The following is an 11,436-nucleotide window of genomic DNA, read 5'->3' as shown; positions in this document are numbered from 1 at the left end:
GATACTGTGCCCGAGGGGCGAGCATTTATTAATTTACTGTACCTTAATTCTCTGTCATTTACCTGTTTACTTGTTGGAAGATGATTTTACTTGTAATTCCACTGGTTTACTGTTTTTTTGTATGATTTTACTGCTTCATCACAGAATGCTTTGTGCATTGCGTGATTTTCTTACTTTCGGTCATTATTTACATTTGTTACTCACTGAGTTCGAGTACTCACTTTACTCCCTGCATCCTGTGTGCAGATTCAGGCGTATCAGGTTCCGCTCCAAAGTGTTGATTTTCTCCAGTTCCAGGCGGGCTTCTTCGGAGATTACGAGGTAGCTGTTGACGTCCGCAACCCCGTGTCTCTATTTCTCTATCATTTCTGTTCTTTCCAAACAATTGTAGTAGTTTATGACTTTAGAAGACTGTATTGTGGTTCATAGATGCTCGTGACTTGTGACACCCCAGTTAGGGCTGTGTCGGGTTGGATTTTTTGCATTTTTTTGATATTTCCGCTATTCAATGTTAGTAAATCATGTCTTAGAATATTATGTGTTGGTTAACTATTTTAAAAGATGAATTGGGTTGAACTAGCTGGCCTTGTCTTCACGAGAGGCGCCATCATGACCAGGTTGAGATTTAGGGTCGTGACAAGTTGGTATCAGAACCTAGGATACATAGGTCTCACGAGTCATGAGCAGGTTTAGTAGAGTCTCGCGGATCGGTATGGAGACGTCCGTGTTTATCCTCGAGAAGCTGCAGAACCTTGAGGAAAAACTTCACATTCTTGAAATTCTTATCGTGCGAGTTGTTGATCCGAGTGCTAAACTTCTGTTGTTCCATTCTCTCACAGATGGTGAGGACACGCGCTATCGGACAGGATGGACGACCACCAATACCACCACCTCCGGTCGCCAGAGGGCGAGGACGCAGTCGTGGCCGTGGTAGGGGCAGAGCAGCGAGGGCAGCACCTGCAGATCCACTAGCTACCCCAGTTTAGGACCAGGTCCCAGCTGTGGACCCTCCAGCAGCACCAGCTGTGCCTATTATGATTCCGGGTCTTCTGGAGACCTTGGCTCAGATCTTATCAGTTTGTACTGCCCTAGCTCAGGCGGTTTTAACTACTACAGCCACAGCTACTTAACAGGCCGGGAGAGGCAGCCAGACTCTCGCCGCCCGCACACCTGAGCAGGTCGTGCAGGGTCTTCAGATGTCGGGGGCACCTCCAGCCCAGCCGGTCACAGCTGCTCAGGACTATGTAGTTCCTGTCATGCCAGAGGATGAGCAGCACAGGTTGGAGAGTTTTGGGAGACTTCAACCTCCATCATTCAGCGGAGTAGAGGGCGAGGATGCCTACGGCTTTTTAGACAAGTGTCAGAGGATGCTTCGCACAGCCGGTATTTTGGAGACCAGCGGGGTCGCTTTCACTGCTTATTAGTTTTCAGGACCTGCTTTTACTTGGTGGGAGGATCTTGAGAGGCGTAGGCCTGTTGGTGAAGCGCTCCTATCCTGGCAGCAGTTCTCCGTTCTCTTTCTGGAGAAGTATGTACCGCAGTCTCGCAGAGAGGAGCTGCGTAGACAGTTTGAGTGGTTGCGTCAGGGAGACATGACCGTGTCACAATATGAGTTGAGATTCTCTGAGTTGGCTCGTCATGCCATCTGGTTGGTCCCGACAGATCGAGAGAGGATCGGGAGGTTTGTCGATGGTCTTACTTATCAGCTCCATATCCTTATGACCTGGGAGAGGATGACTGGTGCTACATTCGAGGAGGTAGTGGATATTGCCAGAGAGACTGAGTCTGTCCGTCGCCAGGAGCGAGAGGAGAGGGAGGCCAAGAGGCCTCGAGGATCTGGTAGCTACAGTGGTGGTCCTTCGTTGGGCCAATTCCAGCACGGCAGAGGCCGACAGTTCCGTCAGGGTCAGTCTGATCGCTCAGGTTATCGAGGAGCATCGTCGCGTCATGGTTCCCATAGTTCTCACAAGGGTCATTCTTCACTTAGTGCCCTCCTAGCTCAGAGCTTATCCCGTGCTCCATCTGTTCAGGGCTCTTCTACGCCGAGTGCTTCTGCTTGTCACTCCAGTGCGAGGGGTTCCCATCAGTTCCCTTCTCCAGCACCTAGGGTTTGTTACGAGTGTGGTGAGATGGGCCACATGTGGAGGCAGTGTCCCCGCCGTGTTGCTAGTTCATCCCAGCAGAGGGGCCAGTCATCAGCTTCAACACCAGTTGCTCCACCACCACCCGCCCAGCCAGCTAGGGGTGGGGATCAGTCAGGCAGGGGTCGCCTCAGAGGGGGAGGTCGATTAGGGGGCGGTCAGGCATGTTTCTATGCCCTTCTAGGTAGTCCCGATGCCATTGCTTCTGATGCTGTCATTACAGGTATTATTTAAGTCTGCCACAGAGATGCCTCTATACTATTTGATCTCGGTTCTACCTATTCTTATGTGTCATCATTCTTTGCTCAGTATTTGGGTACTCCTCGTGAGTTTCTTGCTTCATCTGTTCGTGTATCTACCCCGGTGGGTGATACTGTTGTTGTAGACTGTGTGTACCGATCGTGTTTGGTGACTATTGGGGATCTGGAGACCCGAGTCAATCTTTTATTATTGAGTATGGTGGATGCCGATGTCATTCTGGGCATGGATTGGCTATCTCCGTGCCGCGCTATTCTATATTGTCATGCCAAGACAGTCACATTTGCTATACTGGGTGTGCCACGGATCGAGTGGCGTGGCATGACTGATTATGTTCCTAGTAGAGTGATCTCTTTCTTGAAGGCCCGCCGTATGGTTGGGAAGGGTTGTCTATCGTATCTTGCCTTCGTGAGGGATGTTGGAGCTGGGACTCCCAGTATTGATTCTGTCCCAGTTGTGAGGGATTTCCCTGATGTATTTCCTACAGACCTGCCGGGCATGCCACCGGACAGGGATATTGATTTTGGTATTGACCTGGTGCCGGGCACTCAGCCCATTTCTATTCCGCCGTATCGTATGGCACCAGCGGAGTTGAAGGAGTTAAAGGAGCAGCTTCAGGAACTCCTTGATAAGGGGTTCATTCGGCCTAGTTGTCACCTTGGGGTGCGCCGATTTTGTTTGTGAAGAAAAAGGATGGCACTATGAGAATATGCATCGATTATAGGCAATTGAACAAGGTAACAGTGAAGAACAAGTATCCTTTGCCTCGCATTGATGATTTATTCGACCAGCTTCAGGGAGCGAGGGTATTCTCCAAGATTGATCTCCGTTCGGGTTATCACCAGTTGAAGATCAGGGATTCGGATATTCTTAAGACGGCCTTCAGAACCAGATATGGTCATTATGAGTTCCTGGTTATGTCTTTTGGGCTGACCAATGCCCCTGCAGCGTTCATGCATCTGATGAACATCGTGTTCCGGCCTTATCTTGATTCATTTGTTATAGTTTTCATTGATGATATCCTGGTATATTCGCGTAGTCCGGAGGAGCACGCGGAGCATTTGAGGGTTGTGTTGTAGAGATTGAGGGAGGAGAAGATTTATGCAAAGTTCTCCAAGTGTGAGTTTTGGCTCAGTTCAGTGGCATTGTTAGGACACGTGGTGTCCAGTGAGGGTATTTAGGTTGATCCAAAGAAGATAGAGGCGGTGCAGAGTTGGCCCAGACCGTCCTCAGCCACAAAGATTCGTAGTTTTCTTGGTTTGGCAGGCTATTATCGCCGGTTTGTTCAAGAATTCTCATCTATCGCATCGCCCTTGACCAAGTTGACTCAGAAGGGTGTTTCATTTGTATGGTCGGATGAGTGTGAGGAGAGCTTTTAGAAGCTCGAGACAGCTTTGACCACAGCTACAGTATTGGTTTTGCCATCAGCTTCAGGTTCATATACCATATATTGTGATGCTTCGAGAGTAGGGATTGGTTGTGTGTTGATGCAGGAGGGTAGAATTATTGCTTATGCTTCTCGACAGTTAAAGCCCCATGAGAAGAACTACCCCGTTCATGATTTGGAGTTGGCTGCCATAGTTCACGCGTTGAAGATTTGGAGGCATTACTTGTATGGCGTATCTTGTGAGGTATTCACTGATCATCGCAGTCTTCAGTATTTGTTCAAGCAAAAGGACCTTAATTTGAGGCAGCGGAGATGGTTGGAATTGCTTAAGGATTATGATATCACTATATTGTACCATCTGGGAAAGGCCAATGTGGTGGCCGATGCTTTGAGCCAAAAGGCAGTGAGCATGGGGAGTTTGGCATATATTCCAGTTGGGGAGAGACCTCTTGTCGTTGATGTTCAAGCCTCGGCCAATCGGTTCGTGAGGTTGGATATTTCGGAGCCCAGTCGGGTATTGGCTTGTGTGATTTCTCGGTCTTCCCTATATGAGCCCATAAGAGAGCGCCAGTATGATGATCCACACTAGCTTGTTCTTAGGGACAGAGTTCAGCATGATGATGCCAGAGATGTGTCTATTGGAGATTATGGGGTATTGAGGATGCAGGGGCGGATTTGTGTGCCCAATATGGATGGGCTTCGGGAGTTGATTCTGGAGGAGGCCCATAGCTCACGGTATTCTATTCATCTAGGAGCTGCGAAGATGTATCAGGATCTGAGACAGCATTACTGGTGGCGGAGAATGAAGAAAGATATTGTGGGATTTGTAGCTCGGTGTCTCAATTGTCAGCAGGTGAAATATGAGCATCAGAGACCGGGTGGCTTGCTTCAGAGGATGGATATTCCAGAGTGGATGTGGGAGCGGATCACTATGGATTTTGTAGTTGGGCTTCCACGGACTTCGAGGAAGTTTGATGCTATTTGGGTGATTGTGGATAGGCTGACCAAGTCCGCGCACTTCATTCCTATCTGTACTACTTATTCTTTCGAGCGGTTAGCAGAGATATATATCCGGGAGATTGTTCGGTTGCATGGTGTCCCAGTTTCCATCATTTCAGATCGGGGCACTCAGTTTACTTCCCAGTTCTGGAAGTCTGTTCAGCGAGAGTTGGGTACTCAGTTACAGTTGAGCACAACTTTTCACCCTCAGACGGACGAGCAGTCCAAGCGCACTATTCAGATATTAGAGGAAATGCTACGCGCTTGTGTTATTGATTTCGGAGGGTCATGGGATCAATTTCTACCCCTTGTGGAGTTTGCTTACAACAACAGCTACCAGTCGAGTATCCAGATGGCTCCATATGAGGCTTTGTACGCGAGGCGGTGTAGATCTCCAATTGGTTGGTTTGAGCTCGGTGAGGCTAGGCTATTGAGGACAGATTTGGTTCAGGATGCTTTAGATAAAGTGAAAGTGATTTAGGAGAGACTTCGTACGGCGCAGTCAAGGCAAAAAAGTTATGCCGACAGGAAGGTTCGAGATGTGTCGTACATGGTCGGTGAGAAGGTCCTGTTGAAGGTTTCACCCATGAAGGGTGTTATGAGATTTGGAAAGAAAGGGAAGTTGAGTCTGCGGTTCATTGGGTCTTTTGAGGTACTTCGGAGGATTAGGGAGGTGGCTTATGAGCTTGCCTTGCCACCCAGCTTGTCGAGTGTGCACCTAGTGTTCCATATTTCTATGCTCCGGAAGTATATTGGAGACCCGTCCCATGTTCTGTATTTCAGCACGGTTCAGTTGGAGGGTGATTTTACTTATGATGTGGAGCCAGCAGCTATTTTGGAGTGTCAGGTTCGAAAGTTGAGATCAAAAGATATAGCTTTGGTGAAGGCGCAGTGGAGAGGTCGGCCCGTGTAGGAGGCCACCTGGGAGACCGAGCGGAAGATGCGGAGCAGATATCCTCACTTGTTTGAGGCTTCAGGTATGTTTCTTGACTCGTTCGAGGACGAACACTTGTTTTAGTTGGGGAGGATGTGACGACCCGGCCGGTCGTCTCATGAGTTACCGCTCCGTTTCCCCCATTTCTGCTTCTTTATGCCTTGTTTATCCGTGTTTTGAGGTATCGGGTTGGTCGGATTGGTTTTGGTGAAGTTTGAGACACTTAGTCTCTATTAAGAGGGCATAAGTTGGAAAAGTCAACCGGATGTTGACTTATATGTTAGAGGGCTCGGATGTGAGTTCCGATGGTTCGGTAGGTGATTTATGACTTAGGAGTGTGATCGGAATAGGTTTTGGAGGCTTGGAGTAGAATTAGGCTTGAATTGGCGAAGTTGATATTTTGGCGATTTCCGGTTGGTAGGCGAGATTTTGATATAGGGGTCGGAATGGAATTACGACAGTTGCAGTAGCTTCGTTATGTGATTCGAGATGTGTGTGCAAAATTTTAAGTTATTCGGACGAGGTTTGGTTGGCTTTTTGATCAAAAGCGTATTTTGTAAAATTTTAGAAACTTAGGCTTGAATTCGATGTGTTTCGGGTGATTTGATGTTGTTTGAGGTGTTTTGAGGATTGGAACAAGTTCGAATAAGGTTTTAGGATGTGTTGGTGCTTTTGGTTGAGGTCCCGGGGCCTCGGGGTGATTTCGGGTGGTTAACGGAGAAAAATTGGATTGTCTTGCAGCTGCTGAAGTTGATGCTTCTAATATTTTTGCACCTGCGATTTGGGCACCGCAGGTGCGGTGCCGCATGTGCGAGGGGGAAGCCGCAGAAGCGGTTATGGAGGGGATTGTCAGAAACTCCAAATGCGGTTGTGGGGGACACATCTGCGGAACCGCAAATGCGGACGAAGGTCGCAGATGCGGCAGTGGCCGGCTTTATTGATTTTCGCAAAAGCGGAGTGTTAACCGCAGAAGCGTGTATTTTGACCGCCGATGCGGTTAGGCCTGGGCAGAATGTTTTAATTCGTTTCATCCGCGATTTTGGGGCTCATTTCCTCCATAGTTGGTCATTTTGGGAGCTTTTTGAAGGAGATTAAAGAGGGAATCAAGGGAAAACGTTTGGAGGTAAGAACTTCGGACGTAAAACTCGATTCTATTGTGAAATCCACCTAGAAAATCATGGAAACTTAAGCTAAAAATGGAAGAACTAGGGCTTGGAATTTTGGATTTTGATTTGGGTTTTGAAGGGTCATTTGTGGACGGATTTTTGATGTTTTTGGTATGTATGAACTCGTGGTGAGATAAGGAATCCGTTGGTGTAAAAATTTCTGAATTTTGAGAAGTGGGCCAGGGCTCGGGTTTTGCTAATTTCGGGATTTTTGGTATTTTTCGTTTTTTTCGCTTGGGTTTTGTTCCCTTAGAATATTGTGACGTTCTCGTTCTAATTTTGGATAGATTCGACGCATGTGGAGGCCAATTCGAAGGGCAAAGGCGTAGCGAGCTAGGGATTTAGCCGGTTCGAGGTGAGTAATGATTGTAAATGATGTCTTGAGTGTTTGAAACCCCGGATCGCACATCGTAGTGCTATGTTGAGGTGAGACACACGCTTGTTGACGAGCGTGGGGTCGTATACTATTGGGGATTTTGACTTGGTCCATCCCGGTTGGTGATTTTACCGCGTATTTGACTGAAACTTATTTGTTATCACTATGATTTGGGCTGAATGCCATATTTGGGCTTCGTGCCAATTATTTGAACCCTTCGGGGATTTTTCTCGATATTTCCTCGCTGTTTTGAATTACTACTTGAACTCAGTCATGTTATTTCCCACTATTTTACTACTCAGCCGTTTTTACTCAGTTTTGAGATTTAAATGATATTTTAAAAGATGTTTTGACTGAGACACACTGTTTACTATTGCCCGAGGGGCTTGTGAGTATTTTTTTGACTGAGTAAGGCCGAGGGCCTATGTTGTGAGGTGACACTGATACTAATTTGAGGCCGAGGGCTTGAGATATGTACGCCACGAGGTGGCTTAATTGATATGAGGCCGAGGGCCTAGTTGTGATGCCACGAGATGGCTCGTTATTGCGCTTGGGCCGTAAGGGGCCCCTCCCGGAGTCTGCCCACACCCAGTGAGTGTGGGTACCCAGTGTGATGTGATATTGAGCCCGAGGAGCTGTTATTGTTCTGAGATGTTGCCCGAGGGGCTATTATTGTTCTGAGATGTTGCCCGAGGGGATGTTATTGCTCTGAGATGTTGCCCGAGGGGCGGATGTGGTGATACTGTGCCCGAGGGGCAAGCTTTTATTTATTTACTGTACCTTAATTCTCTGTCATTTACCTGTTTACTTGTTGGAAGAGGATTTTGCTTGTATTTCCACTAGTTTACTGTTATATTTTATGATTTTACTGCTTCATCATAGAATGCTGTGTGCCTTGCGTGATTTCTTACTTTCAGTCATTATTTACATTTGTTACTCACTGAGTTGGAGTACTCACTTTACTCCCTGCACTCTGTGTGCAGATTCAGGTGTATCAGGTTCCGCTCCGGAGTGTTGATTTTCTCTAGTTCCAGGCAGGCTTCTTCGGAGATTACGAGGTAGTTGTTGACGTCCGCAGACCCGTGTCTCTATTTCTCTATCATTTCTATTCTTTCCAAACAATTGTAATAGTTTATAACTTTAGCAGACTGTATTGTGGTTCATAGATGCTCGTGACTAGTGACATCCCGGTTAGGACTGTTTCGGGTTGGACTTTTCGCATTTTTATTGATATTTCCGCTATTCAGTGCTAGTAAATCATGTTTTAGACTATTATGTGTTGGTTAACTGTTTTAATAGCTGAATTGGGTTGAACTGGCTGGCCTTGTCTTCACGAGAGGCGCCATCACGACCGGGTTGGAATTTAGGGTCGTGACAGAAGGAGGAGCTCCAAAGTGAAATTTATCATTGGGAAAGAGACTACGAGGCTCTTGAGGACAAGGCTGCTGTTGAAGTATGTTGGGCCATTTTGAACACGCGCCATGATCCTCTTACGGAGGTAAGCCAAGAAGGTTTTAATTTGGATGCTGAGTTAGCAAAGATTAAGGAGACCACAGAAAAAACTCAGCAAAGCCAAAGTTTCTCTTCACCCATGGCTGATACTCCTGAGAATGTTGAAGCTAATCCTGGTGCGGTGGATGCCCCAGCTCCTTCTGACCAAATCGAGCCTTCTGTTGCTGATGATGCCGTCTTGAATTCTTTTTCAGAACCTGCTCCACAGTGAAAGTTTATTTGTGAAGTTTGACTCCTTTTTTTTTGTTGGTGGAACGTTTGGTGATTTTACCCCTGGTCTCATTTAGGGGTAATGTTTTTGGTAACAACATATCCCCAGGTCTTTCCGGAGATTTATAATGACAATGAGTTTAAAACTAAGTTCATACTTAGTTTCAACTTAATATTATAAAGTTTTTGCTTCAAGTTAATGCTCTCGACTTTGAGTCTCTGTTATACTTTTTTTTAATGAATTTTCCCTTGCCTTGTTTCTTTATAAGTTCAAGGTCTTGCTTCTATTTAATTTCATTATGCGAGTTTTTGTTTTACCCTTTTAACTTTTTGCATTTTAGAAATGCTTAATTAATTTCATGGATTTTTGAATCAAACATGAATTATAAAAGAGGGCCCTTTTTTATACGACACTTAATGAAGAAGACGTCTCAACTTCATAATGGTGTAAACATACGAAAGGAGAAATAGGAACACACATGTTTCTTCAAATAGCTTTGATAAAGTTTTCATTCGAACTTTGTCAAGCTTAAATAACATCTTACATGTATTTAAATATCTTCTATAACTCTTCCGTAACTGTTTTCTTTAAAACAGATTTGTAAAAAAATTCCAAAGGTTTCTTTATGGCCCATGGCTAAATATTGCCTTTAACCTAAACATTCTTAGGAGTTCGAAATTTTTATCCACAAGTGTATTCATCATAGGTTTTTGGATTAGGCTTGCATTTTTTTGGCTCGTGACTTTGCTCTAAACTTTTGATTTGTTGGGTAGACTTTAGGCTTTGACTTGAATTCTAATTGTTCCAATCTTCCTTGCCTTCCTTACACATATATTATATAGTCCCCCAAGTGTTTGAGCTTTGATGTATGAAATCTGGAGCACTTGATTATTCCTTCCATGTGGTTGTCACACCTCCTTTTTCCACCCCGAAAAGAGGATATAAGGGAGTTTTTTCTAATTTAAGTGACAATCGAAACGGGATTATTTATCAAATTTAGAGTCGCCACCTGGGATAATTAATGGTGTCCCAAGTCACTGGTTTAAAATCCCGAATCGAGGAAGGTTGACTCTTATTTTTTGTCTGTGAACATAGAAATTCGGGTAAGGAATTCTGTTAACCCGGGAGAAGGTGTTAGGCACTCCCGGATTCCGTGGTTTTGGCACGGTCGCTTTGATCATACTTGGCTTAAATAAATTGTCTAACTACTTATTTTTGAACCTATGTGCATTTACCTCTTTCACGCGTACGTGTACTCATTTCGTTTGGCCCGCCAAGAGTCATGTCACGCGTACGTGTCCACAATTCCTAACACTTAGTTATTTAAGAAAAACTTGGCCAAAGTTGCGCGAACGCATACCTTAATTTATTTTGGAAAAAGATCATAGTTATGTCAGGCGAACGTGTACACAATCACAATGATAGATTAAGCCGCGCCTAAAGCATTTCTTGCGAATATTCATTTCTAAAAGAACGTACTCGTGTCACGCGAACGTGTAGACAATTAATAGAATTTTATTAATTATTAAAATTGTTTCGCCCAAAGTTGCACGAACGCATACTTTGATACAACTGCTTCCTATGCCTAGCTTACGTAGTTTTCTCCATATTAATTGTTTTGTGCCTAACCTGATATGAAATGACAAAAAATGAATCAAATAATATTAATAAAAAAAATTCTTTCAAACGGCTAGCTATTAGCTAATCATCTCTCACATCTTATTAAGTTATTCCATCTTTTATTAGTACACCTCATTTTAGTTTTCCTCTCAAATGTTCTTAATGAGAAACAATCCTTTTGATATACGTTGTTTAATCATAAAACTGAATATTTGGTTAAAGCTAGAATTTAATAGAGAAATCGGGTTACTGATAATCAAGAAATAAGAGATTTTGTGAACAACAATAAAGCAATGAATAAGAGTATATTTCAGTATAATCGGAATGATATTTCGTGTCCTACAAATGTTGTGACTTTCTCCTTTTATAGTCAATTCTAAGAGAAAGTGTAATATCTTTGTCTTAATGAGGCAATTACGAGCAGTAAATGACATTAAAAGAAACGTTATTCAATCATTCTTATTAAATACAAATTCTCTAACGTATTTGGCATTTAATGTTGAATTTGGACTCTTTTACGCTATCAGATTCATATCTTCAATTCCTTCTGATCTTCGAGCTTTAAATGGCTCGAACAGGTACGAGTCTCGTTTCATCTGGATAGTAGCTCGTATCTTCTCTCCCGCATCTATTGTTGCTCGTGTCTTCTAACTGTTTGTCATGCTTTGACTATTTGACCGGTCCACGTGTCATGACATGTCATCTTCAATATTTAAATTCAGTTTTTTCCCAATACAGATAGTCCCCCCACTTTCCATTTATTTATCAATTAAATATTTGGGAAGTGGATCTTCATTAAAAGGGGAATTTTTGCCATAATTAATGCTATGAC

This window comes from Nicotiana attenuata, chromosome 2 (genome assembly GCF_001879085.1).
Source record: "Nicotiana attenuata strain UT chromosome 2, NIATTr2, whole genome shotgun sequence".
NCBI lineage: Eukaryota > Viridiplantae > Streptophyta > Magnoliopsida > Solanales > Solanaceae > Nicotiana > Nicotiana attenuata.
Note: the sequence above shows the minus strand (reverse complement) of the source record.